The 22,687-nt window shown below is 45.1% G+C and overlaps 1 protein-coding gene across 3 annotated transcripts in view; it reads left to right on the forward strand.

Annotated features, from left to right (window-relative positions):
• Positions 1–22,687, forward strand: part of LOC126248869 (nuclear pore complex protein Nup98-Nup96-like) — a 213,018-nt gene that overhangs the window by 13,375 nt on the left and 176,956 nt on the right. The window lies entirely within an intron of this gene.

Here is a 22,687-nt window from a genome sequence, read left to right on the forward strand (position 1 = left end):
GGATACAGGTGTCAGTTTAAACACCATTCATGCAGCCAGTGTTAAATATGACAACTTAGTTTCCTCAAGAATTAATTCAGTTGATTGTTCGTAGATAATAGTAGACAGTATATATATGACAAACCCCTTCATCAAAGAGTGAGTTTCCAATTTTATTGCTAAGGATGCTACCTCCAGATCGTACAATACTGTGTTGCAATTGTTCGTAAAAATCCGAACTACTAAACTTATAAGCGGAGTATATGATCTTGGGATCACTGATTTACTTCAACTTTGTACCCCTTAAGTAGGTCATTAAACAACATTCAAGTAGTAATGTGTACTACAGTGGCAATTCCGAAAAAATCGCAGAAGATCTACGCGTCTGTTGTGGAACTGATGTCTCTGTGAGTAGGTGCCGGACGTTTGGTTTATGGTGGTCAAGTGGTTAGTGTTCGCGCTTTGCAAGACGGTCGTGGACGAAACGACAGTTCAAGTCGTGCCAACACTGTCATTTTAATCTATACTCTTTTTTTTCCCATCATTGGTCACATTGACATTTGAGAGGTAATGTAGTGAAAAAACCCACGCGTATTTTCGTGAGATTGTACTGAATTTCAAATGTTATTTGACTGTTTACTATTTATAATTAAATTTTCAAGGACGAGGGACAAGCTTGGAAAGCGCAAGTCAAACCTCGATAAACAATCATGCGAATGACATTATTGATTAATACAGTAACGATGTGTCAGACCACAAGAATAGTGTACAGTTCATATTCCGAAGCGCGAACGCTAATCACTTGACCACCATGAATTCCAGCGTGTAGCACCTACTCACAGGTACCTCACATAATCGACGCGTAAAACTTCTTACGATTTTCTGTAAGTTGCCTGAGTAGTACACCTTATTACTTGCATGTTACGTTCTTTGTACACCTCCTAAAGGTGTACAAAGTTTGAATTAAATGTGCGATCCCAACGTCGTCGCCTCCCCTTGTTAGTCATGGAAATGGTTATTCATGAACATGCATAAAATTTCCCTCACTAATGATTTTTCCTTTGTTCCCTCCCCCTCCTTTCATATATTGTACAATCATTCCCTATATGGCCGAAAGAGGCCTCACAACTGTTGTGAATACGTGCAGGGCGAGCATGGGGCCCCAAGCCACTGCAGTACTGCATTTCCTGTGCTGCCGTCTTAATAGCTTCCCTCGTACTGTCTTTAGCACAGATTGCCTGCCCACAACGTAGCTTGCTTGTAGAACATTGCTAATGGCTTTTCTCACTTGATTCTCTTTGTTACACCACGTATTTCTGGTAACTTCAGTCCCCACGTCTGAATTTGACCTCCCATCTTTCAAAATTCTTTTACAGAATGTGCGACGTGTGTGGGAGAACATGGTTCAGTACCCACCATGGTAACCAGCACGTGGTGGGGGCGTCATCTACAACTACATAAATACTCGGCGTGCCGCCATATGGTACATGTCGGAGGGCATCTTGTATCATTAGTCATTTCCTTTCTGTTTCACTCCAAAATGGGAGTTAGTGTCAAGTACCCGAACTTTGGCAGCACCCTGATTCCAGGCAACACAACCTAGATGGTACAGTTGTTACGCCCAGAGATGCCGAGGAGTAGGTGCCTGTCTTGGGCACAGTTAGTGATGCGACGGAAGTGTGATAACAGAAGCAGAAGCGTAAACAGATGTCAAAAGCAAATTTTAGTGGAAGCGGAAACGGAAAGAAAAGTGTGTATATGTTAAGAAAAAATAAAAATTCTTTATCAAACAGTATTTTGTATTATTTTAATAATCGAAATTTATCAGCGACAGATTATGTTTAACAAAATAATTTTGCCTTTTTTCCTCCCTGCAGTCTATTTCGATGTTCTTCGTGTCGTAGGGCAGCTCCACTGAACAATCATTTGCTGGTTACGCTGCTGGGAGGAGCTGACAAATATTGGCGAGCTAGTGGCAGTAGATACAGTTGTACCCGTGTTAATTTGATTTCCACCACATTAGCCGATCATCGTTTAGAGGAAGTCTGTATTCCTATTTTTACTCCAGTAGGTTTGATTGTTGCATTAAAAGCAGATAGTCGTTTCGTTAGTTGTTGTCGGGTCTTCCCGAACTTCGTTCACATTTACCATTAATTCTAACGTTTGCAGCGATGTTTCTAATTGAGATTCTGTGATTAAGCTACAACTTATTGAAGGCTGATTTTCAGTTTGAAATCGGCTCTTTCTAGAGTTAGTATGTATGCAATCATCGTGAGATGAGTTTCGATCTCTCGGTTTCATCATCAAATTAAGTATTTGGGACTCAGCTTGTTGTATGACGAAACCAATGAAAAATTTTGGCCTTTATTGCGGACCTAAACACATCGCAATTGTGTACTTAAAGTTCTTTTTCAGTACTCCAAATCTCGTGCTGGAATTCATCACGTAATTTTCTTCTAAAATTTTGGAATTGTTCTGAAGTATCAGTTTTTGTTTCTTCTTACTTTAAGTGGTCACAAGAACTTGATTTAGTGGTGCTCGCTTGAGAACTGCTAAAGTTTCCAGCAAACTTTCCGAATGATTTCATTGTTTGTTTCTACATACTTTGGAACATTTATACAGTCTCCAGTGGAGGTAATCGTGATTGGATTTGAACATAAGTACAAAATTAGCGAATCCTTCAGCTTGGAAAATTGTTCAGTCATATACAACGTGCTATTCCAGCTGGAAACAGAACATAAAAACAGAACACCCAATACTAATACTAAAGACATATCATCAAATTGAAATACATTTATATATTTTTAATTTTTACCAGCTCGGTTTGTGCGACCAACGCATGCTTGAAATGTGCGGCAATTTTTTTTATTAACTTAGCAGTAAGTTGTTGGAGGTATTCCGGTGATTCCACAGCAGCTGAAATAAAAAAATAATAATCTGATGTACTACACAATTAACATCATGAAAGACAGAAAATTGCAATGCTTTAATAACGTTAGCTCCATTATCATGAACAATGCAATGCACTGCTTAGTGATTTATGCCCATTTCTTGAAGAATCGTTTCAAATTTTGTCGATATTACGTCGCCTCTAGGACGCCCAGTCCTGACTCCACATGTCAAAATTATTCAGATTCAAGTAAATTCTTGATTTTTTTTCATGCCAGCTTATTGTACAAATTATTGCACAAATACGAAGTAAAAAAAATCACGACCTTTCAACTTACACTTTGGAAGAACAGCATTCATTACTCTGCGAAAGCCAGTACCCTCGACAAAATTAAAAGATCGGTTCTAGAGGGCAATCATTTCAGCAGTTCACAATCCATTTGTTGAGACTTTAGGTGTGAGGAATCCCAATAATCATTTACTTGCCCATTTTGTTGCAGTGTGAGTTGTTTTTTAGCATCTTTGACCGAGTAAGAGAAACCTACAGCGACGACACAATAGAAATAGTAAAATAACCCAAGAAATTAAATATGTAAAAGTAATACAAAAATAAGATACCAGAATAAGTAGAGCACATCAATAATTGCAAGTGTGCCCATCTAAAACAATTCTAATACAAACGTTTCTGAACCAATTTGTAAATCATACTGCAGTTTTACAGTAATGTGTTAAGTTATAAGCACGAAATTTAATAAATACACTGTGTGGAAATCACACAAGGGTAAAAACTGAATTTGTTGCTCTTGAGGGAACGGAACGCATATATGACAAGCGAAGGTTAGCAGAGATTCGTGCGTCTGGGAAAAGATATATGTGCGAAACCTAAAACTACCACAGTCACGCCTTAGAAAAATATCTGGCGGAGAACCCGAGAAAATTCTGGTTGTATTTAAAATCGCTAAGCGGGTCTAACGCTTGCATTCAGTCCCTTATTGACCAGTCTGGTGTGGCAGTTGAAGATAGCAAAACGAAACCCGAAGTTTTAAATTTCACGTTCAAGGAATCGTTCACACAGGAGAATCGTACGAACATACCGTCATTTGACCATCAGATTGACTTTCGTATGGACGATGTAGTAATAAGCATACCTGGCGTAGAGAAACAACTGAAAGAATTCAAAGCAGATAAATCACCCAGTCCAGATGGAATCCCGGATCGATTTTACAAAGCCTGTAAGGCACTGGCCCCTTACCTAGCTTGGGTTTATCGTGACTCTCTCTTCCAGCACGAAGCCCCAAGCGACTAGAAAAAAGCGCAGGTGATACCAGTGTACAAGAAGGGTAAAAGAACGGACCCGCAAAATTACAAATATCCCTGACTTTTGTTTGCTGCAGAAGGCTTGAAAGTATTATCAGTTCGAATATAAAAAACTTTCTTCAGACTAAGAAGCTTATGTCCACGAGTCAGTATGGAATTAGAAAGCATCGCTCTTACAAAACTCAGGCTGCCCTTTTCTCACGATATACTGCGAACTATGGATGAAGGGTAACAGGCAGTCCATATTTCTAGATTTCTGGAAAAGCATTTGAGATGCTGCCGCACGGCAGGCTGTTAGAGAAGGTACGAACATATGGAATAAGTTCACAGATATGTGGGTGGCTCCGAAGACTTCTTAAGTAATAGAACTCATTATGTTGTCCTCGATCGCTAGCTTGCCTTTGCAGCATTGTTCCCTTCCATGTTGCGTGTCTATCCTCTTGCTATTCTTTTTCCCCTCCTATGAGGAATATGTCTGGGATGTTTTTCGAAATGCGTTCTGCATTTTCAGTAGCCAATATTAGAACAGATTGTCCATTGTTTCTTGTTCCCGTTTCCTTTCGTAGTTTCCCTTCTCCTATCCTTCTTCCGCTTCGGAATTTGAGATCTATCTCTCTCCATCTCCCTCCCTCCCCCCCGGTGCGCCTCTGAAGACTAACCCACACGTGTGACGCGTGACAGGTCACTGGTTAACGCGTAATTCCCAGCCCTGGGTCGACGGGTAGGTTTTGCACGTACCCCCGGCACAGGCCAGGCCCAGAGAGGGGTGATTGCCTGAGCTGCTACCTTCCAAAATTGCCGATTGGTCCCTCTGTCAGGCTTTTGGGAGGTGTGACCTGAGGTGCGAACAGTCTCATAAGGCAGGCGCACCCCTCACTGAAGGGACGATGGGGGGGAGGGGGGGGGGGCGGGGCGCAGTTGGAAGGAGCGCGCCATCGGAAACGCGGGCAATCACGGGAGATTTTCTCGCAATGAGTCAATCTTCCTCTTCAGTCAACGTCCACAAAACGTAAAGGGACAGAGTCTAATGATTCAAAGACCCTCCCAGATGCGCAACGGTTCCTTATGATTTTGCGTATTGAAGACGATCAGTTATTTACTATGGTGAATCCGTTTATTATTTAGAAAGCTGTCGATGCAGTTGCTGGCCTTGTGAAACCCTGTTTTCATTTACACATTGGCACTTTGCTTTTGGATACTACTTCAGATTCTCAAGCACACCAACTTCTTGCAGCTTCGCTCCTCCATGACTACCCATCGAATTCTTCCTGTGGTGTTTTTTTAATACTAGGCTGTTCGATGGTCTGACTGAGGCAGAAATACAAACGTACGTATCTGATGAGGGTGTCGCTGTAGTCTGTTGGGTGATTAGATGCATCCTTAGTGCCTACACGCATTGTTCTTCTCACTTTAGATAGACTGGTGCTTCCATCAAAGATCAAAGCAGGCTATGAAGTTATCACAGTCCAGCCATACATTCCAAACCCAATGTGCTGCCACCAGTATCATTGTTACCACACTTGAGTGTCCTGTCGACCTCTAGCCAACCGCTATATTAATTGCAATGACGACGATGCCACCTCCTCCCGAGATTGTCCCATGTATCTCGATGAGCGGATCGTCCAGATCTGGGTGAAGGAAAAAGTGCATTACCCGGTTACTCGCAAGTTGTTGGCTAGTTGGAAACCTTGTGTTTTACCATCCGGCACTTAAAAGTACTGTTCATGCTACATCTCGCTTTCGAAGACAAGGCCATGCAGACATCTGACCTCAAATTCAACACAGCGATTGCAAAATCACCCAGTGTCACGGTAGCTTCCCCGTCTCCAGCTCCAGCTGTGCAACAAGCCACCAGACGTTCGCCTCATGAGGCGACGTCATCTGCTACACAACCGGCAGGCCGGAAATAAGAGAAGGAATACTTCTACGAAGATTATTTGCGTCCCTCCAGCCAACAAATACCTGAGTCTTCCTCTGCCAACCGGAAAAGTTCCAAGAAATCAATCAAACGGTCTTCTCCTTTGCCAACTCGGATATCCTCTTTGATGGTGTCGCCACATGGTACCCTCTACCGGCCGACCTCCGTGTCGACGGTGTGCACTGCCAACCATTGTTCCGCCCTGGACTCCACAGACTGACAGAAGAATGCCAACACCTCTGTAGATATCATGGATCAGGATCTTTCAGCCTCTACACTCAGTAGGCTAATATTCTGCAGCTGCCGAGGTGACAACCCTATATTTTCTCCCCCTCCTCCCCTTCCTTCGTCGTGGGTCTCCATCAATGGAATGTTTGCGGTCTTCGATCCAATGAAGAGGACTTACAGCTACTCTTGGAATCGCAGCGCCTGCTTGTTTGCTGCCTCCAAGAAACAAAATTGCGTCCTTACGACTGCTTAGAGCTGTGGCATTCAATCTCATGGGCGAGTCATGGTGCTCATCCGGGATGATGATCGTAGTCAACCCATCTCACTGACTACCCGGCTTAAAGTTGTTGTAGTCCGCATTTTCCTTTCTCACTTGACCTTTCCCCTTTGTACTGTTTACATCTGTCTTTCGGTGTCACCAGGGCATACTTTCTCCAGGTTATTGAGCAACTCCCTCACCCCCTTCTGCTACTCAGTGATTTTAATGTGCATCATCCCCTTTGCGGTTCTCCCAGAAGGTGAAAGGTGCCCTCTCGGCTGAACTTCTCGATCAACTTAACCTCCTCTGCCATAACACGGGAGCACCACATTCCTTTCAGACTCCAAGCACACCTTTTCACATTTGGACTTCTTCTGCACTGCCCAGCTTGCCCATCGTCTTTCTGGTCTGTTCTGACACATACTCGAACGACTGTTTCCCGTGTGCTATCCGTTTGCTGAATCCTACCCCACGTATATTGCACACCTAAATGGCAGCCTTCTAAGGCCGACTGGAGGCTTCACTCCTCCCTGGCGACCTTCGACAAACATTTCCCCAGTTGTGATGACCAGGTAGAATATCTTAAAAACGTTATCCTTACCGCTGCAGAACGTTCCATTCCTCGCTCTTTGTCTTTATCTCGCAGTGTCTCGGTCCGTTGGTGGACTGAAGCGTACCGCGACACAATTCACTCTCGGAGACGTGCTCTCCACATTTTTAACAGTCATCCTACAATGGCAAACTGCTTTCATTATAAACAGTTGCGTGTGCAGTGTCGTCGCGTTCTGCAGGATAATAAGAGCTAGCTGGGTTTCCTTTACTAATTCTTTTAACAGTTCCACTCCCTCTTCCATCATGTGGGCCAACCTCCGACGGCTTTCTGGGACCGAGGTTCATTTCCCAATTTCCAGCCTGATAGTAGCAGGCGATGTCATAGTGGATCTTATTGCTGTCTCAAACACCTTGGTCCGCTGTTTTGCGGGGATTTCGAGCGCCACCCACTAGCACTCCGCCTTCATCTATCGGAAACAAGTGGAGGTGGCTCAGGCGATACCATTCTCTTCTCGGAATCGTTAGTGCTACAGCGCCGCCTTTACTATGAGGGGGCTAGATCTTAATCTCATTACAGCCCGATCCTCCGCCTCAGGGCCGGACGACATTCACATTCAGGTGTTGCAGAACCTGTCTCTTGCGAACAAGCACTTTCTGCTTAACACGCACAACCGCATTTGGGCACAGGGCACTCTTTCCACTCACTGGCATGAAGACTCTGTCATATCCATACCCAAGCCCAGTAAGGACAAACACCTTGCTTCTAGTTACCGCCCCATTTCTCTCACCGTGTTTGCAAGGTGATGGAACGTATGATTGACGCCCGGCAGGTATGGTGACTAGAATCTAACAATTTACTAACCTCTGCACAATGTGGATTTCCAGCGCGCCGTTTTGCAGTTGACCATCTCGTCACTTTGTCAACCAATGTCATAAATGGTTTTCTGTGAAAATACCAGACTGAGGCCGTATTTTTCGATTTGGAGAAAGCCTGTAACACCTACTGGAGGACTCTTATCCTCCGTACATTCTACACGTGGGGCTTTGGTGGCTGCATGCTCCCTTTCCCTCAGGAATTTTTAAGACCGAGTGTTCAAGGTACGTGTGGGTTCTGCCTTGTCAGATACCTTTATCCAGGAAAACTGTGTGCCTCAGCGCCGTCCTCTTCGCCATCGCCATTAACCCTATAATGGCCTGTTACCTGCGGGGCATCTCCAGTTCCATTTTTGTCGACGATTTTGTAGTTATCCACGGCCTTGTCTCCTTGTGCGGCGTCTTCAGCGATGTCTCGATCGTTGTTATTCATGGAGCGTCAACAATGGCTTTCACTTTTCTACTGACAAACCCGTTTGTATGAATGTCTGGCGGCGTAATTGGTTTCTTCCACTGTTTTAACATCTTCGATCTATTGCTTTTCCGTTCGTTGAAACTACGAAATCCCTGGGCTCTTGCTCTATAGGAAACTTTCTTGGTCGTACCACTTGTCTTACCTGGCTGCCTGCTGTATGCGGTCCCTCAGTGTCTTCAATAGTACCCCCTTGGGTGCAGATCAAACCACCCTCCTGTGTTTGGATTGGTCCCATGCCGTTCGAAACTAGACTATGGGTGCTTTGTTTGTTTGTTCGCACGTCCGTCCGTCTCACGCCGTCTCAATACTATCCACGATTGTGGCATCCGTTAGGCCACTGGCGCCTTTTACACTAGCCCGGTTGAAAATCTGTATGCAGAAGCTGCCGAACTACCGCTGTGACTCTCTCCTCAGCAGATACACATGCTGTTCGTCTGCCATGCCTGGGCACTCCTCCTATGCCTCCTTCTTTGATGACTCCTTTGATCGCAAATGTGGGGCGCATTCTTCTTCTGTTATCTCCTGGAGTTAGCTTTCTTGCTCCAGTAGTTTAACTTTACACTACTTGAGACTTTCTCGATGGATGTGAACCCTTCACCACCTTGGCCTCGTGCAGCGGCCTGTGTTCACCTTAGCCTTCATTCGCTTCCTAAGGACACTACTCCAGCCTCGCTGTATCCCCGGAAGTTTCGGACGGAACTTCACGATAATACTTTTGTGTACACTGATGGCGCTCTCGAACTGACCATGGTGTCGTGTGTGCCTTCGTCATTGGCACCGACATTTTTTGATGTCGGCTCCCCCCGGAACACTGCTCAGTATTCACAGCAGAGCTCTTCGTCCTGTTTCAGGCCATGCAGTACATCAAGCGACACAGACTTTCCAGTTGCATCATCTGCTCAGACTCTGTGTGCTCCTCATAGCCTCTGTATGCTGTACTCCATCCATCCATCCATCCATCGGTGCTATGGGTTCAGGGAAGCTCTCACTTTCTTACTGTTGATGGAGTCAGTGTGGTGTTTCTGTGGATTGCGGGTCACGTCGATCTGACGTGAAACGAGGCCGCTGACGCTACTACCAAGGCTTCAGCCTTCGTACCTCGGCCTGCTAGTTCTTCCATTCCACCCGATGGTCTCGGTGGTGTCGTCTGTCAGCAGTTTGTGTCAATTCAGCTTCACCACTGGTCCTCCCTTTATGGGAACAATCACCAGGGAATTAAGCCTCTCTCAGCGGCTAGGACGACCTCCTCTTGGCCCACTCTCCGTGAGGGAATCATTTTAGCGAAACTGCATATTGACCTTTTTAGCCATCGCCATTTAAGTGGTTCTCTCCATCAGTTAGTGTTCATTGCCCTCAACCTTTAATGGTTCGCCATTTCCTGACAATGCCGTTTTTTAACCACGTAAGTTTTCATGTAGATTTGCCATCTGAGTTAACAGCCGTTTTAGCGAACGACGCGCGGGCTGTCGACCGCGTTTTACTTTTTATCCGTCGTAACAATTTGGCGAAAGACATTTAATCTTTAGTTCAGGACTTGCATTTCTCTATGGCATATTTTGTGGACCTTCTCCAAGTCCTTGTTTTTAGCTTTCCTTCCTTCCTTCCATCGATTGGGTTTAACGTGTAGTCATTCATAGCCTTTGTTTTTTTTTTTTTTTGTCTTCGTGTTCTAAAGTTCTGACATGGGCGCGTATGACACTTCTTGTTTTTGCGCCCTAACAAAAAAAAACGTGAGTACCATTACTATTCTATATATAAATGGAAGATAAAATTCGAAGAAACGTTTTTAGATAGATTGTTTTAACTTTTTAAAGTGCTCACCTAAGATTGGAGGAGGGGCAGGGACGTAAAACCAGTTTAAATTTCGTGTAGTGCCGCCAACATACATATATTACACTGGTGTATACAGGATGTTACAAAAAGGTACGGCCAAACTTTCAGGAAACATTCCTCACACACAAATAAAGAAAAGATGTTATGTGGACATGTGTCCGGAAACGCTTAATTTCCATGTTAGAGCTCATTTTAGTTTCGTCAGTATGTACTCTACTTCCTCGATTCACCGCCATTTGGCCCAATTGAAGGAAGGTAATGTTGACTTCGGTGCTTGTGTTGACATGCGACTCATTGCTCTACAGTACTAGCATCAAGCACATCAGTACGTAGCATCAACAGGTTAGTGTTCATCTCGAACGTGGTTTTGCAGTCAGTGCAATGTTTACAAATGCGGAGTTGGCAGATGCCCATTTGATGTATGGATTAGCACGGGGCAATAGCCATGTGGCGCGGTACGTTTGTATCGAGACAGATTTCCAGAACGAAGGTGTCCCGACAGGAAGACGTTGGAAGCAATTGATCGGCGTCTTAGGGAGCACGGAACATTCCAGCCTATGACTCGCGACTGGGGAAGACCTAGAACGACGAGGACACCTGCAATGGACGAGGCAATTCTTCGTGCAGTTGACGATAACCCTAATGTCAGCGTCAGAGAAGTTGCTGTTGTACAAGGTAACGTTGACCACGTCACTGTATGGACAGTGCTACGGGAGAACCAGTTGTTTCCGTAACATGTACAGCGTGTGCAAGCACTATCAGCAGCTGATTGGCCTCCACGGGTACACTTCTGCGAATGGTTCATCCAACAATGTGTCAATCCTCATTTCAGTGCAAATGTTCTCTTTACGGATGAGGCTTCATTCCAACGTGATCAAATTGTAAATTTTCACAATCAACATGCGTGGGCTGACGAGAATCCGCACGCAATTGTGCAATCACATCAACACAGATTTTCTGTGAACGTTTGGGCAGGCATTGTTGGTGATGTCTTGATTGGGCCCCATGTTCTTCCACCTACGCTCAATGGGGCACGTTATCATGATTTCATACGGGATACTCTACCTGTGCTGCTAGAACATGTGCCTTTACAAGTACGACACAACATGTGGTTCATGCACGATGGAGCTCCTGCACATTTCAGTCTAAGTGTTCGTACGCTTCTCAATAACAGATTCGGTGACCGATGGATTGGTAAAGGCGGACCAATTCCATGGCCTCCACGCTCTCTTGACTTCAACCCTCTTGACTTTCATTTATGGGGGCATTTGAAAGCTCTTGTCTACGCAACCCCGGTATCAAATGTAGAGACTCTTCGTGCTCGTATTGTGGACGGCTGTGATACAATACGCCATTCTCCAGGGCTGCATCAGCGCATCAGGGATTCCATGCGACGGAGGGTGGATGCATGTATCCTCGCTAACGGAGGACATTTTGAACATTTTCTGTAACAAAGTGTTTGAAGTCACGCTGGTACGTTCTGTTGCTGTATGTTTCCATTCCATGATTAATGTGATTTGAAAAGAAGTAATAAAATGAGCTCTAACATGGAAAGTAAGCGTTTCCGGACACATGTCCACATAACATATTTTCTTTGTGTGTGAGGAATGTTTTCTGAAAGTTTGGCCGTACCTTTTTGTAACACCCTGAAGATTCTGTGCCACGGACTGTTACAAGCTTATATCGTTAACCCTAGATCACAAAGCCCATATTCCTAGATTACAGAAACACAAATCCTCATATAATTTACGACTTCCTATTTATTATTTTCATAAAAACACACTACAGCAAATTGAATATATAACGAATATGGCACACATTCAAAACAAAACATATTTTCTTGCACTTTTACAGGAGTTTGTGCCAGATTTGCTAGACGTTCTTCGCAGTAAGCACGAAGACATTCTCTGCAACATGTGACTGTCAGTTCTTCCTTTTTAGAAGGGCAGATGTGACAAAGTTCTTGCCAATCGTTGGTTATTCTTGCTTTGTTGTAGTGAGTGTTGCGTCCTCACCACTGTAGTCGCTTGTACCAAAGGAGTAAGGGAGAGGATGTTAAGAGTGGCCGGTTTCCTTTTTCTATAACACAGATGCACACAAGAATGAAAAAGGTTCTTTATTTACAAGAACAGGAAGCTACTTATATTGAATAGAGTCCATGTGTTGTGGTACAAGTTCAGTAATAATAGTCCTCTTGCAGATAATATCGGTATCTTGCTATTAGTACTAATCTGGTCGCTATGTACTCTCGTAGCCTGAGATGCGAACTGACAGACGCCAACTTGAACGCGATTTAGTGACTGAGCCCCTTCGGTGAGCGGCGGCGGCCTAAATACCTGCTACGAATAGGGCGTTGGCAGCGTATTGCTTGCGAGTCCCTCTGGCCTCTCGTGATACGTGCGCTTGATCAAACGCTTAGTGTCGATCTTCACGCTACAACCTTGCCGACGTGTGTGCTGCTGACAGCGTACGCCAGCCCATTCCTCCCCTCCGAAATGCCACACCGTTGTCGTGTAGCGAAGATGCGAACGACTACGGTAGAGAAGGGAGGACGCTGGATGTAGAGATGAGCCGGGATCCGTGACCGTGGAGGACAGCGTAATCCTTATGGTACCCTGCCTCCTGGCTTGCGAGGTAACAGGAAAATCCTTCAGAAAACTGCTGCCAGAGCACACGTCAAGGCCTGAGGGCATGTCCTGGTACGATGACGGCAACGACGGGTCCACGTCCATCCGTTCGGCGAGTGGGGACTGCAGGGGCGAGGGCGCTTCGTCTATCTGCTGCTTTTGAGGTGCACTGGCGGCAACAGTGGGCATCTGCGAATACCATGCGGTTCCGTGAGGCTGTAAATCTAGGGAAGAAAAGCAGCAGAATCACGGGGCAAATGACACAGACAAATTTGATTCTGGTGGCAGCGCTGCAAACCATTGGGACCTCCGATCAAATACATGTAAGAGCCAATGCGTTCCTGGATCACGCCTCTTTCCCAGCTCTCACGGTTGCCATAAACCCTGAAAAGAACAAGATCGCGTGGCACAAAGAGATACTTGCGGACCATTGGCGGCAGCCATGTAGAAGTTCCGAGAGTGACGCTCACTCTCGTGGGTGGGAGCGAGAGGAGGTAAGAAACAGATGCAGCGCCTCTTCCTGTGTGTGGGTGGCATGAAGCTTGGCCATCTGTTGTTTGGATGTGAGTACAAAGCGTTGTGCTTCTCCATTGGACTGTGGGTGAAACGGAGCACTTGTTAGATGAAGAATGCCACTTTGTTCACAGAATTGTTCAAAATAACGTGAATTGAAAACTGTGGTCGGTTGTCTGACAAGTACTTGAGGCAAAGCTATGCAAAATATAGAGGACAACGCTTAATAAATGGTGCTACGTGATGTGGTAAAAGCCATAGGCACCGCAGATGGGAACTTGCTGGAGTCTACCACTATGAAACAACGAGTGTTCCAAAATGGTCCTGCAAAGTCAATGTGCACTCGTTGCCATGGCGATTGAGTCTTAGATTAAGCTGAAAACGCGTGTCTGGGCGGATTGGTTTTCCGCGCATGCGCGACTCTGTGACATCTGCTCAATGTGGGCGTCCGTGCCCTGCCAAGTACAGTGCCGGTGTGCCAACTGTTTAGTGTGAACAATTCCCAAGTGCCCTTGGTGGAGCTAGCACAACACATCCTTTGGCAACACTTTGGGAATAAGCAAATGCGATTATCCACTGTTACTTTGATCTAGAATCACACCGAGGATCAAAATATTGGTGCACAACTGAGTTCTGTATAGTGTTCAGTGAGCGAGGCCAAGACGTCCAAATGTAATGCAACAAAATCATGAAGTGTGGGTGTGCTTCCGTGGCCTGTGCTAGTTTTCTGTATAGCAAGGGAAAAAATTTCAGTAATTTAGAGTCCTGTCCATCGGTTTGGCAACAAGATGCGGCAAATGTATCGGCCAATTGGAAGGTGAGATAAGGCGTCTGCATTGCCATGCTTTGTCGTATGTCTGTACACAATTTCATGCAGATGCAGCGAAAGCAAGAAAAACCCAATGTTCCAATTTCTGAGCAGTGCGTGTAGGAACAGGCTTTGGCGTATGAAACAAGGACTGCAAAGGCTTGTGATCTGACTCTAAATAGAACTTGAGACCATACCAATAGTGGTGGAATTTGGTCACACGATACCTAATAGCGAGAGCCTCTTTTTGTTTGAGAGTAATTACGCTGAGTTTGAGCTAACAACTTTTGAGGCAAAAGCAATAGGTCTGTATTGTGCACAAATTCCGGGGCCGGCCTTTGCGACCGAGCGGTTCTAGACGCTTCAGTCCGGAACCGCGCGACTGCTACGGTCGCAGGTTCGAATCCTGCATCGGGCATGGATGTGTGTGATGTGCTTAGGTTAGTTAGGTTTAAGTAGTTCTAAGTTCTAGGGGACTGATGACCTCAGATGTTAAGTCCTATAGTGCTCAGAGCCATTTGAACAAATTCCATGCAAAAGTACAGCGCAGTTTCCGTAGGAAGAAGCGTTGACATGCAAAACTACTGGCTTAGCAGGGTCAAAATTCACTAAACATCTGTGACTGAGGCATTTTTGAGTGTGTGAAATGTGACCTGACACTTTTTCGTCCACACAAAAGGTACATTTTTGCGACGCAAGCGATGCAGTGGAGCCGCGATCTGAGCGGCATTCGGTACGAACCGGGTGCAGTATGTCATCTAGCCTAGTACGGACTGCAGTTCAGACACATTGCGAGGAACAGGCTGGTCACGGATTGCAAGCAAATGAGATTGGAGGGGGTATATCCCCTCACTAGACCTGCTTCTGACAACACTCGAGAAAGAGTACACAAATTGGCTATGTGTTCCTCTGGTTTACGACCTTGGATAACAATATCGTCAAGGTAGTTTGAGCAACATGGCACTTTTGCAGTCAGCTGTTCCAAGTAATGTTGAAAAAGTTTGGTGTGGATGCACTGCCGAAGGGCAAACGCACATACGTAAGTCCCAAGTGTGTATTTACAATAGAAACTTTCTGTGATTCTTCATCCAATGGAATTTGCAAGTAGGCGTCACGCAAATCTGTCTCAGAAAAGTAATGCCCTGCACCAAGCCTGTGCAAGAGTGCCTCACGGCGAGTTAACAGATAATTGTCAGCTACTGTCTGTGGGTTGACTGTAGACTTGAAGTCAACGAAAATGCGAATGCGACCAGAAGGCTTAAAACGAGAGGACTTGCCCATTGACGTTGAATGGGAGCAATTACAGCATTATCCTGCAGTTCTCTCAGTTCACTCGCTACTTTGTCTCTTAAAGCAATTGGAATGGGGCGGGCCGGAAAAAAACTTAGGCTGTGCATGGTCTTTCAATGTAACATGCGCTACAGAGTTAATAGCTTTTTCCCATTCGTTCTGAAAAAGTGCAGGAAATTCTTTAAGCAAGCTGGCTACATTGTCTTTCATCGTCAAAAGCCGATACTGAAGTACATTGTCTTGGATGCTAAGGCCAAACGTATCAGACATCTAAACCGAATATATTCTCACTGTCTCTTGATTTCAACACGGTAAAATTCACTGTTCTGCTGTGAGATTTATAAGTGGCAGGCAGACAACATTGTCCAAGCATTGGAATTTCTTGTCCATTGTTAGCAGTGAGGTGCTTGCTAGATTTAGAAAGGCGTGGTGAGCCTAACTGATCGTACCTGGACGATTAAGCAAAGTTACTGATACACCTAACTGATAGTTCACAAAACGGCTAGCAATTCGTATTGAGAGAAATAGTTTGTTAGAATGTCGTTGCACAGCACTAGGGCGGGGATGCCCCACAACCTTAATCTTCCTTTAATCAGAAAACATAGCGTTCGCTGCATGAGCATGTTTCTGAGAGCGGGCGAAATAGGTGTTTTTATGCCATTGTAAACAATTTTCTTAGATTTTTTTTTTCCCACACGTGTAACACGTTGCGTTACGTGATGGGCAATCCTGTCTTTTATGGCGAGCAAAACATCTAGGGCAAGACTTAACTAAATGCTCAGGCCTGTTTACCTGCCTACGTGGCTGTTCACACGGCTGCGTACGCCCTCGTTGTGGCTACTTGGGGCGGTCGCGAACAAGAAGCGACTCGAACTGACAAATCGGGGCCTGGTCAAACTTATCGGCGGCTATGGCACTCGAATCATATTGCTCTAAAATTTGCAGTACTGGGGAAAAACATGGATCGGAGTACGTAAAGATCTGTCCCCGTATTCTACGATCTGGAACATTGAATTTTATTGCATCCTGTATCATGAGATTATTGTAAAAGTTGCCACAACTACGCTTAAATTTACAGTTCCTAGTCTTGCCCGCTAATTCTGTCTACCACTGGCGTGGACTTGCTGGTCATGTTATTGAGTTAATGCGACGATTACTTGGTCATAACAGTTCGTCGGGAGACGCGGTTGGGAATAGTATTTGTATTAACCTGAACACTGGGGACCCCGCAATCGAAAGGAAGTATTGTAACTTTACTGTAACTTGAAAATGATGAACGTGACAACGTGCTTGGAACTGGTTCAGGTATTCGAGCCGTTCCTCTTCTGTGTCGTTAAATTGCGGAACTTTGGTATGCTGGTCGGCGGCACTTGTTGGGCTGGTTGGTTGATCGGTCGTGTGGCCAACGCAGCTTGTGCAGCCAGTAGTTGTTGTACCGTCGTCAGTAGGGTAGCAGTTTGTTGGTCCTGTAACTGAAAAGCTTGTCAGATCCATCACATTGGCCGTCTGAGGATGCGGCGCGGACCGGCCGAAGTGGCCGTGCGGTTCTAGGCGCTGCAGTCTGGAACCGCGTGACCGCTACGGTCGCAGGTTCGAATCCTTCCTCGGGCATGGATGTGTGTGATATCCTTAGGTTAGTTAGGTTTAAGTAGTTCTAAGTTCTAGGGGACTAATGACCTAAGAAGTTGAGTCCCATAGTGCTCAGAGCCATTTGAACCATTTTGATGCGGCGCGGGGACAGGGGGAGGAGGGGGCGGGGAATTTACGGTTTACACAAATACGATGTATCACAAAGCAAGCAAAGCCTCTGGAAAGAGAAATTTGATTAGTTCTGCGGCTCCCCTCGTGGAATACATGCAAGAACACAGCAACAAATTAGTAAACCCTTGAACATGGGCACCTCTGCAAGGGAAAACGCAAGAGAAGCAAGCAAAATCGTCGGCCAAGTTAATTAGCTTTGATCGCCACTGAGTTACGCTACTTGCCTGTGTAATGTCTTGTACCATGGGAGCAAGGGAGAGGATGTTATGGGTGGCCAGTGCCCATTTCTACAACGCAAATGCACACGTGGATTAACACAGTTCTTTATTTACAAGAAGGGGAAGCTATTTATCTTGAATATAGTCCATGTGTTGTGGTACAAAATCAGTAGTAATAGTCCTCTTGCAGGCAGTATAGGTATCTTACTGTTACAACTAATCTGGTCGCTATGTACTCTCGTAACCGGTGGTGTGATCTGACAGACGCAAAGAGGATTCGAGTTAGTGACTGCCTTAGCGAGCTAGTTACTGAGGCCCTCGGGTCCTTCCTCCCCCCCCCCCCCCCCCTTAGTGAATTTCGGGCTGGCAGCAGCTTAGTATGCCGCTCTTCAGCCTACAGACTTTGTTTTAAAAACATGAAGAGAATGAATAATAAAAACAGGCTATAAAATCGGAGACTTAAATAGTAACGTGGCGAAAAAATCGAGGAACTTAAAACGTAGTACAAAGGATGATGATTCTAATAAAATACATACGAAGCAGACAGGTAAAATAATAGACAAACAATTAAAAAACACGGCGACAGTCTGGTTTCTGTTCGCAGAAGACATAAAATTCACACCCAGCGACAGCATGGTTTCTGTTCGCAACACTAGAAAGACGAACAACACGGAACATTCACTGGAACACCGCACTAAAATGTTGGCAAATGTGACATACCACAGCCGAGAGCAGGTGAGGGGAAACTGCATAGATGATGGGAAAAGAAAAAAGGGTGAAGGAGAAGCGAAGGGGGGAGGGGGGAAACGAGCCGATGGAGGATGAGGACGCATAAGAGGGGTGGGGGGTGCTGGGCAGATGCGACAGGGAGCGGGAAAGGCAGAGGAGGGGAATACAAAAGGACTTTGTGGGGGAGAAGGGAGGTAGGGAGAGGTTTGGTGGGGAGAAAACAGGATGGAAGGGGGGGGGGAGAGGGAGCCCAGGGAAAGGATGGAGGAATGTAGAGGGGGTGAGGATTAGAGTTGACAGGAGGGATAGATGGAGGGAGAGAGGGCATCATCTGGGAGGGACCCTCAGGTCAACGGCGGCGGCCTAAATACCTGCTGTCGAGAGGGCGTTGGCAGTGTGTTGCTTGCGTCTCTCTCTCTGGCCTATCTTGTGATAGGTGCGCTTGATCGAGCACTTACTATCGCTCTATGCGCTACATTTTTGCCGACCGGCATGCTGGCGAAAGCTTATGGCAGCACATCATTACTTAAAAATGGTTCAAATGGCTCTGAGCACTATGGGACTTCACATCTGTGGTCATCAGTCCCCTAGAACTTAGAACTACTTAAACCTAACTAACCTAAGGACATGACAGACATCCATGCCCGACGCAGGATTCGAACCTGCGACCGTAGCAGTCGCGCGGTTCCGGACTGAGCGCCTAGAACCGCTAGACCACCGCGGTCGGCAGTCGTTACTTCGGACATCTTGTATGGCTACTCGAAGATGTTTGTAGATGGGGATTTTCTAGCTTCTTCGTCATCCAGGGCTTAGAGAGTTCTTCAACTTGGCGTATAATAGTCTTTTCTTGGCAGTCTGTTGGCTGTCTGCTGCTGATTTATGTGGGTATGGGTAACCCAAGCATTCACACATTCAATATTTATGATTGTATAAAATACACACAGTGGCCATCTTCTGGTTTTCCGACTGCATAAATAGGTACTGCATATCTGGCCCAGTACATCTACTCCAAATTTGGTGGCGTTGTGTGTGGTTTGTTACCGATGTCACTGATAGTGGGCTGATCGTGAGCAGTTATTTGGTTTTGCTTTGTATGAAACCAGGGTTTTTTTCTTTATCAAAGCAAAACCTAGATGTACCTACTTTTCTGCTTTTCATGGTCGTAACTGAGCCGGTGTTTCAGGTTTGTTGGAGCAAATAGCGGCAACCATTGTGAGTTTACCCTTCAAAAGATCATCTGCCGTTTCACTGAGGCTTCCGTTTGACCCTCGAAGAGCCTTGATCATTTCCTTTACATAAAATTCCCCGAGAGGCGTTCCATTTGTCTCAGTTCCAGCATATCGCATTGTGGTGTGGCTCGACGAGTTCCTGGGACTGAACATTTCTCTTAAAGTCGGGTGACTGTTCTCAAAGCTGCTGTTATTACGAAGACTCCAAGAAGGGCTTTTATCTTTGCTATGCAGGTTTGTGTGTGTGTGTGTGTGTGTGTGTGTGTGTGTTATCCTCGTATCTATTTCTTCATTGCTATGTGCTACTATAGCGTATACCATCTCAGCCGTGAAAAACAAAGACAATGCTTCCTGAGGAGTCTTCGTTGCCTTAACCTGTGCAGCCGGCGCCTGAATGAAGTAGATAATGTTTCTGCTTGGCTTGCGACAACTTGAAACTACTGGCAGATATTGCGGACCAGCGGTAATTGTTCTTACCTTTTAGAACCTCTCTTGGTTCAAAAATGGCTCTGAGCACTATGGGACGTAACTTCTGAGGTGATCAGTCCCCTAGTACGTAGAACAACTTAAACCTAACTAACTTAAGGACATCACACACACCCATGCCCGAGGCAGGATTCGAACCTGCGACCGTAGCGGTCGCGCAGTTCCAGACTGTAGCGCCTAGAACCGCTCGGTCACCCCGACCGGCCCTCTCTTGGTGGTAACACAATATTTCGTGTTTCTTGACGGGGAGGGAATTCTGTCAACTTCTTTACTTTCGTATGTGGATTCGTTGGAATTGTCAGATTCAAGCTACTACCGTTTCCGTCCACGTTGTCAAAGCACAAGATTGGCTTTGGGACTGTTAGTCAAGTCAGTATTAGACCATGGGATGTCTTCATGATCTGAATTACTTATTACTATTACATCAATCTTTACATTATCTTCTTTGCTGGAACCAGAATAATTATTTTCATCTATTTCTTTTTCAAGCATTTTCATAAGCTTATCTTCGAAATGTTGGTCGTCTCCACGCAGAATACTTATCTAAAATAATATAAAATAGAAATTCAAATATTTGCTGGCGCACAGTATGCACGTTCTACTATAGCATGTACTTATTCAACCAATATTATTGCTTCAAATAGTTCGCTGTTGCACTTACCTTATGTAATTCTTGATACACAGACAAAAACTCTCGTAAAATTTACGTCGTAGCACTCAGTACCACTGAATAAAATAAACGAATTCCGACATTGCATACTCACTGAACAACCACTACGTAAGCCAGGAAGCTGCGATGAAGTATAGCAGTGTGACGCGAACAGTGTAAAAGACAAAGCAGTGTTACCAATCGTGTGTCGTTAAAATTAAGAGGCTGTGATCATGGGTTAAGTGCTGGCAGCAACGGGAAAAGGCACATTTCTATCGACTTGTACGAACATGACCCGAGAAATATGGGTGGGGTGAGATCTTTAAAATGTTACCATATTGTCAATCATTCGGATAAAACAGCTTTGCACCAGCAGTGGACAGAGCTCACACTGTAATAATCGAACTGTATTAGTAGCACCCGACTACATTGTATATAAAGATGCACTAACCTATCGTTTTTTCGCTTCCACTGAAAAGATTGGTAATTTCATCTAACTTATCAAAGTCCGCAAATTTCTCGACATGTAATTATTTAATGAGTCTTCAGTGCGATGGTCGTATGCCCATTTCGCGAGTATACTTCATCATAATTTTGCATTTTACACTCAAATCATTAATCTGAACGAAATAGTTCCAAATAAGACATATTTTTGGCTTTATTATTGCGCTCGTAACCAACGTTACACCGCAAAACTGTTGACTAAAAAACACTGTACAATATAGTAATATTGTACAGCAGCACAAAGTAGACTGACGAGTGAGAAAACCCTATACTTTCGCGGCGACGGACATAGGTCACTGCGTAATAATCTAATAAACCCAACAATCGGGGCACGTGTCTGCTTGCTACACGCCCCGCCCAAAGAACTCCCGTCTGCGCAGCAACCGGTGCCTTGGGCCAATAAGTGCGCGTATCGACGGTCTCGCCATTGTTGAGAGTTCAGATAAACTTCCGACAAAAAATGCGGAAGCGGATGCGACAGCGCATCACTAGGCACTGGGGCTCTGGGCTCTGGCCAAGCCAGATGACCATTGCTCTGGCTGAGAGGTGCTTGTGGGGTCCCTCGTTGGAAGTGGGAAGCATTGTGATAGACATTTGGCGCCGTAAAAAGACCGAAGTTATTAGCCCGTTACCGTGAGACTCTTTCACTCTCTTCAGACAGCCAAGAATTTGTTAGTTCTGATTGTTATGACCAGGAACTTTTCGTCCTTGACCGTGCTGTGGGAGGAATGCAAAACAGTGTCTTGCAGAAACTTACTTTCTCAGTTGCTAATTTGCATACATATAGAGGCTCCTTCCTCTCTACAATCATGCTCTTTGTGGAGAACATTGAAAACGTATTTCGAGAAATCTCGTCCCTTAGTAGATTATGGAGTGGTTCCATCTCCATTGAAACAGCAGTTCCTATGTAGTCCTGGGTGTTGACAAATCTGTAAAAAGCTTTGTGAGCTACCTGTTAATGTAACATAGCAGCCTTTTCATGTGTCATGGTCTGCCACAGAACATGGTTGACAGTGGAGCATTTGTTCTTGCTTCTGACTGGAATTTACTTCAACAGGTCAAAATCATTTATCACTCTGATGTGAAGCCAGTTTCTCCACTATTAATGCAGTGCTTTAAGTACAGTGCTTCAGGTATATGGCTTCCCAGTATACATACAACTTGATTTGTTGAGACAGGTAGATGAAAACTCGCTACATGCGCTACAAACTACATGTTAGTTGTAGAAATGGCTGCCCTCCCTGATTCAGAAGTGTGCTGTTTTAATTAAGGAGCACAAAATTGTGAAACTGTTGGTCTCTGATTACAACGTGTATTTTGAAGCTCTGAAAAAGTATGATAGTTTATGTTGTTTCTCTGTGATATTCTACCATGACGTCAACCTCTGGTAGTTGTGCAAGTAAATTAGACTGTTTGGGTAATAGTTGATTCCCTCCGGTACAAGAGCAGCATAATCATCAGTAACCAGAGTTTCAACACCTGGCTGGAGAAGCAGCATCCTCCTGCAGCATCTACTGGCAGCAGGGCTCCCTTTAAGGAACCCCTCACTA

Source organism: Schistocerca nitens, chromosome 3 (genome assembly GCF_023898315.1).
Source record: "Schistocerca nitens isolate TAMUIC-IGC-003100 chromosome 3, iqSchNite1.1, whole genome shotgun sequence".
NCBI lineage: Eukaryota > Metazoa > Arthropoda > Insecta > Orthoptera > Acrididae > Schistocerca > Schistocerca nitens.